This window comes from Primulina huaijiensis, chromosome 3 (genome assembly GCF_012295235.1).
Source record: "Primulina huaijiensis isolate GDHJ02 chromosome 3, ASM1229523v2, whole genome shotgun sequence".
Lineage (NCBI taxonomy): Eukaryota > Viridiplantae > Streptophyta > Magnoliopsida > Lamiales > Gesneriaceae > Primulina > Primulina huaijiensis.
In genome coordinates, this window is record NC_133308.1 from 14,876,406 (window position 1) to 14,884,270 (window position 7,865).

The window sequence follows — 7,865 nt, forward strand, 5'->3', positions numbered from 1 at the left end:
ATATGTGATACACATGATCATGCCACAAAAGATTGTCCAACATTACCTTCATTTAAAGAATGTCTCCATGAAAAAGCAAATTATGTTAACAATTATAAAAAACCAATACTAGATCTTTTTTTAATATTATATAATCCTGGATGGAAAAATCATCCTAATTTTAGTTGGAGGAATGATAATAATTGTGGGGACCCGGACGCTATCAATTCTTAACCTGCATTAGGATCAATTTACTAATCCAGTAATTAGGGCCATAATTTTTTTTAAATATAATATCAAATGCGGAACGTAATGGAATCACTCTATTATACATATCAGTATGAGAGTATAAATCTGATACAACATACAAACATCTCAAACTAAAGTTCAACTACTAATGTCAAGTGTCAAAACCCTATATACATCAAAGTCCGAAGTCTCCACTCTACTCACGATCTCTCCTCATTTCCTGGACCCTCATCCTGTCCCACCTGTTGTCGTGTACACATACAAACAAGACAACAGTCGGATAACTCCGGTGAGAATATAATCCCAGTATAAATCAACGAACATGCGATAATATAATAAATATAAAGGCATGCAGTAAATATCAGAAATAAATGTCAAATCTGAAACATGAATCCATATAAAACTGTAAATAAACTCGTGACTCCACGTCTCAGACTAGACTCAATCCTAGTCTAGGGATCCCGGTTTCCAGATGATGGCATTCCATATCGAATATCCGTGATAGAAGAACTCCAATTCTAATTAACATCGATATAACCAAACATCCAGTGTCTTGACCTATCCGTCACATACCTTAGCACTTTCGCTACTACACTATCCCGTACCAGAGTGCAATGTGCCAATGACGATTCCATCACTANGATCTCCCAATACCACATTGACTTATACCTTGCTTTTGTTGCAGTTCTGCCGACGTTCACGTCTGGAATTCAAAGTCTGCCAATACACGATCTGGCAATGGACAATATCAATTAATCCCATATCAATATACTGTTCAAATCAATACCAATCTGATCAATCTGGATTTAATTCAAAATCAGCGGCATAACGGAACAATCCCGATATCCCCGTCAATACAATCTCAACAGATATTAATTACAATCCATAACCAATATCCAATACAATCTGTAATCAATCAATAATCCAAATCTGTCCAATACCATTCCATATAATCTGAAAAATCATAACAAATCCGTAATCAATCTGTTTCTTAATCTGACTTCGATTCTACGATGTCTAACATGTCAAGAACATCATATATGAATCCTATTCAATTCTGACAATAGCATAATTTCAAAACATATCAAAACGTAACAAAACTTACGTCCAGTTAGAGCCTGCGTCGATAGGAACACAGTACTGAAGTCGGATTCAAAATCTAACGGGCGAATCGAAATATAAAGGCGTAAGGATTTTTGTTAACTGACCTTTTCTCGTGTTTTTGTTTGTTGAATTCTGAGGAAAACGTTTATATATATCAAATTGCATGATAAAGAAACGTGGCTTGATGTTTAGTCTGCACGTCTCGCGCATATGCGCGACCTCTACCGGCGCATATGCGCGAGGCCTACTGGTCTCGTCGTCAAACAAATTGACTACTCGCGCATATGCGCGCCCTAATCCCGCGCATATGCGCGACATTCTCTGGAATGAAATCTTAGCTACTGAGCACCTCGCGCATATGCGCGCCAACTCTTGGCGCATATGCGCCACGTTCTCTGGACTCGGTCATCATCAAGACATCTCCTCGCGCATATGCGCGCCCTCAAGCCGCGCATGTGCGCGCAAAGTTCTGTCCGCGCAAAAAAAAATTCTCGCACAGCTCGCGCATATGCGCGCTATCTCGCCACGCATATGCGCGAGACCTTCGGGTCTCACACCCCACTCAACTTATGTCATTCCAATTCCTTCCTCGAAGTGGTCCGTCTATCATCTGATCAATTTATAATTTCAGATTACCGTGATAAAATCTCAGGCATTACAATAATGCACAACCCTCACAACAATATTTTCAAAATAACCAAAATCATCAAGGTTATATTCCTTATGTTACACCTCCAAGAAAAAACTTTGAAGATATAATTCATGCATTTATCCAAAAACAAGAATCTATCAATATTCAAAACAGTCAATCTATGACTGATTTGAAAGAAACTCTTGCAAAATTTGCATCTGCACTTAATATTCATGAAAAAAGAAAATTTCCATCTCAACCTCAACCTAATCCTAAAAATCAAAATCAAGAATTAAAAAATGAAAAAATTGATCAAATAAAATCTGTTATTACCCTTAGAAGTGGTAAAATAGTTAATGATCTATATAGTAATGAAAACAAGGATCATTTAAAATCAAAGAGTAAGGATGATAATCCTGATACTTTTGAGAATGATGATACCTTAAATTCTAAAAATAATATGTTGAATGATAAATCATCTGAAATAGTAAATGAATCAAATAAACCTCCACCATTTCCTCATGCATTAACAAATCATAAAAAACAAAAAAATGATTCTGATATCTATGAAGTTTTTAAACAAGTAAAGATAAATATTCCATTATTAGATGCTATTAAACAAATACCTTCATATGCAAAATTTTTAAAAGACTTATGTACTGTGAAGAGAAATTGCATGTGAAGAAAAAAGCATTCTTGGCTGAACAACTAAGTTCTATTCTTCAAAATAATTCTAGTTTAAAATTTAAAGATCCCGGTTGTCCAACAATTTCATGTATTATTGGAGAAAATAAAATTAAAAAAGCTTTGTTAGATTTGGGAGCAAGTGTGAATTTATTTCCTTATTCAGTTTATGAAAAACTTAATTTAGGAGAATTAAAACCCACCTCTGTTACTCTCTTACTGGCGGACAGGTCAATCAAAATACCTAGAGGTATTGTAGAAGATGTGTTGGTTCAAGTTGATAAATTCATATATCCTGTAGATTTTATTGTTTTGGATACACAACCAATACAAGTACATAATGAAATTCCAGTAATATTGGGACGACCATTTCTAGCAACTTCAAATGCTTTAATTAATTGTCGAAATGGAATAATGAAATTGTCTTTTGGAAATATGACTCTAGAACTTAATGTGTTCAATTTATGTAAACAACCAAGTATTAATGAAAATGAATATGATAATGAAATTGAAACAATTATGGAAGAAAATATACAAGAAGAAAACTTAAATCAACAATCTGAAGTTTTTTCAATAGAAAGTTTTGAGTCTGAAAATAATTTTAAAAAAGATGATAATACAAAACTTGAATTAAAAGTTTTACCATTCGAATTGAAATATGTATTTCTTGGTGAAAATAAAACATTTCCTGTTGTAATTTCTTCCACTCTTCTACCAAATCAAGAAGAAGATTTAATTAAATTACTTAAGAAATATAAAAATGCAATTGGATGGACTTTGAAAGATATAAAAGGTATAAATCCTTTAATTTGCACACATAAAATTCATTTGGAAGAAAATGCTAAAACATATCAACAACCACAAAGAAGGTTAAATCCACATATGAAGGAAGTTGTTAAGAATGAAGTATTAAAACTATTAGACGCTGGAATTATCTATCCAATCTCAGATAGTAAATGGGTAAGTCCAACACAAGTAGTACCTAAAAAGTCAGGCATCACTGTTATAAAAAATGAAAAGGGAGAGTTATTACAAGCTAGGATTCCATCTAGTTGGCGTATGTGTATTGATTATAGAAAATTAAATGATGCAACTAGAAAAGATCATTTCCCACTACCATTTTTAGATCAAATTCTAGAAAAAGTAGCAGGAAATTCTTATTACTGTTTTCTTGATGGGTATTCGGGGTATTATCAAATACCTATATCATTAGAAGATCAAGAAAAAACTACTTTCACTTGTCCTTTCGGAACTTTTGCATTTAAAAGAATGCCATTTGGTTTATGTAATGCTCCGGCTACTTTTCAAAGATGCATGTTAAGTATTTTCAGTGATATGATTGAAGAATTTGTAGAAGTTTTTATGGATGATATAACTGTTTTTGGAAACTCATTTGAAAATTGTCTTAAAAACCTAGAAGAAGTATTAAAACGATGTGAAGAAAAAAATCTTGTTTTAAATTGGGAAAAATGTCATTATATGGTTAAATCTGGGATTGTGTTAGGTCATGTGATATCTGAAAAAGGAATTGAAGTTGATAAAGCCAAAGTTGATGTTATTGCTAATTTAACATCACCAAAAACGGTCAAAGAAGTTCGATCATTCTTGGGTCATGCAGGTTTTTATAGAAGGTTTATAAAAAATTTCAGCATAATATCTAAACCAATTTCGAATCTTTTAACAAAAGATACACAATTTGAATGGACTCAGAAATGTGAAAATGCTTTTAAAAAAATAATTAATCTTTTAATTACATCACCTATTTTACAACCTCCAGATTGGTCTTTACCATTTGAATTAATGTGTGATGCAAGTGATTATGCTATAGGAGCTGTGTTAGGACAGAGAAAAGAAGGAAAACCGTATGCAATCTATTATGCTAGTAGAACCTTAAATAGTGCCCAAATAAATTATTCAACTACTGAAAAAGAATTACTTTCAGTAGTATTTGCATTAGATAAGTTTCGATCTTATTTAATTGGTTCTACTACTATTGTGTACACTGATCATTCTGCCGTAAAATATTTATCAAATAAACAAGATGCTAAGCCAAGATTAATACGGTGGATTTTATTGTTACAAGAATTTGATATTATAATTAAAGATAAAAAAGGAAAAGAAAATGTCGTAGCCGATCATTTATCTAGAATAATGACTGAATCATCTCATAATGAAATACCAATAAATGAAAATTTTCCAGATGATCAGTTGTTTTATGCTACTATTATGCCCTGGTTTGCTAACATTGTAAATTTTATTGTGACAAATAAAATGCCTTCTCATTGGAATTCACAGGATAAGAATAAATTCTTGATAGAAGTTAAAAAATTTTATTGGGATGATCCTTACTTGTTTAAGTATTGTCCTGACCAAATTTTTCGACGATGCATACCCGACAATGAAGTAAGTAATGTTATTAAATTTTGTCATTCTGAAGCATGTGGAGGTCATTTTTCATCCAATAAAACAGCTGCAAAAATCTTACAATGTGGATTTTATTGGCCCTCTTTATTCAAAGATACGCATTTATTTTGCAAATCTTGTGAAAACTGTCAGAAGATGGGATCAATTTCAAAACGAAACATGATGCCTTTAAATCCAATCATAATTATTGAAATATTCGATAGTTGGGGGATAGATTTTATGGGTCCATTTCCATTATCTTTTGGATATACGTACATTTTAGTCGCTGTTGATTATGTTTCAAAATGGATTGAAGCAATTGCATGTAGAACTAATGATCATAAAGTTGTTATAAAATTTTTAAAAGAAAATATTTTTAGTCGATTTGGAATACCTAGAGCAATAATTAGTGATGGGGGAAGTCATTTTATAAATAAATCATTTTCTTCTTTGTTAAGAAAATATGGCATTACACATAAAGTTTCTACCCCATATCATCCTCAAAGTAATGGTCAAGTTGAACTTGCAAATAGAGAAATAAAACAAATTTTAGAAAAAACAGTTAATCCAAATCGAAAAGATTGGTCTTTAAGATTAACTGATGCATTATGGGCATATAAAACTGCATTTAAGACATCATTAGGGATGTCACCATATAGGTTAGTTTTTGGTAAACATTGTCATTTACCGGTTGAACTTGAACATAAAGCTTATTGGGCAATTAAAGCATTTAATATTAATTTAGATGATGCATCTAAATTAAGAAAATTGCAATTAAATGAACTAGAAGAATTAAGAAATGATACATATGAAAATTCAAAGATTTATAAAGATAAAACTAAAGTCTTTCATGATAAAAATATTATGAGAAAGTCATTTGAAATTGGACAAAAAGTTTTACTTTATAATTCTCGTTTGCATTTATTTCCAGGAAAACTAAGATCGAGATGGTCATAACCATTTATAGTTAAATTTGTTAATCCTCATGGTGCTGTTGATATTGAAAATCCTAAAAATAAGGACGTGTTTAAAGTTAATGGGTAAAGACTTAAGCTTTTTATAGAAAATGAAATTCTTAATGATGATTTTATGCTTTTATATGATCCACAATAGTTGTTTGATATTTTCATTTTGTTTTTGCAGATTCTAGTTCATTTTCAGGTTAAGTGGCGGATAATGGTACTCCGTGACTATCTAAGTCGGTTTTTTTTTCAGTTTTCCCAAAATAATTGAAATATATAATAATAATAATATGGATGCTTGTATTGTGAATCTTCGTAAATATTTTGCTTGTTTACCTGATAATGCGTTGAAAAAAATTTATAAACCTAGATGTGAGCGACTAAGGTTGATGATGTCATATGGCATACCGAATCATATTCGGTTGATAATTAAAGCAAAAGTCCGATTGGTTGGGGAAGCAAGTGAAATAATAATAAGACATATGCCAGGATTTGGTAAAAGCACATATGCCAAAAAGCGAAGAGCTAAACGTATAGGTGGATGTCATAAATGTGCAAGGTGGACTTGTAAAGGGAATTGCAAAAATGTTGGAATGACATCAATGAATAGAGAAGATAAAATTTTACTCATTAAGAATGGTATGAGTAAAGAGCCTTTGGATAATTTTCTAGAGGTTCTTGATACGCATTCTAGTGGGTACGTGCAAAATGAACTTCTTAAACTATGGTGGCAATTTCAACATGAGGAATATCAATGTGGACGGTGGAATCAGCCTTATAAAGATCCTACTGTAGTAACGCATATCTGTTTAGATAAGTAAATATATATATACAATTTTGTCTCTGGAATCTGACGTTAAAAGACCCTGTTTTCCAATTTATAAGAAAATTGGATGGGAAGCATATCCTCGACTCATAGAAGGCGTTGAAGCCGTTACTGAACGTAAAATCAGAGGAAGATGTGAGCCACAATCACAACTACGTTGTATATATGTGTTTTAATTTATGTCATTTTTATTTTCTTTTAATAATAATAATTTCCTGTTCAAATATTGACTTTTGGCATGTTACGCTTATAAATTCATATGTTGTGATTTAACAATTGCAGAAAACATATTTCTCAACATGTCGACGTCCACGGTAAGTAAAAACAAAAATATTTGTGTATTTTGTGGATCTAGTGCAGGAAAAGATTCAATTTATGAAGAGGCAGCAGAAAAGTTTGGAATAACTCTTGCTAAAAAAAAGATTCATTTGGTATATGGTGGTGGTGAAGTTGGTCTCATGGGAAAAGTTGCAAAAGCTGCGCATGCAGGTGGAAGTGAAGTCTCTGGCATTATTCCGACTACCTTAGCCAGTCTTGCTGGACCAACAATAGGAGAAGAAATGAAAGTGGACAACGTGTATGAACGAATTACTCAAATGATTGAACATTCAGATGCTTTCATTGCTTTGTCAGGAGGTTTCGGTACTTTGGAAGAAATATTTCATACTGTTTGTTGGGCACAATTAAATATCCACAATAAGCCAATTGGTTTGTTAAATGTTAACAATTATTATGATAAACTGCTATCGTTTCTTGATGATGTTGTGGAACAGAAATTTATTTCATTAGCTTCGCGAAGGATGTTAGTTTCTGCTACATGTGAAGGTGAACTTATTGATTTACTGCAAGGATTAAGTCATGAACCAGATCCATTCTTATCTCAACTTAATTGGCCAAAATCCAAGAGTAAGAAAAAAAAATTCATGTGATGCTGAATTTGTGATTCAACGGTATGTTTTAATATTTTGTTTTCTCTTTAAGGTATGAAAAATCTCCTCTTCTTCTTCTCCTCTTAGTTTGTTTTTAT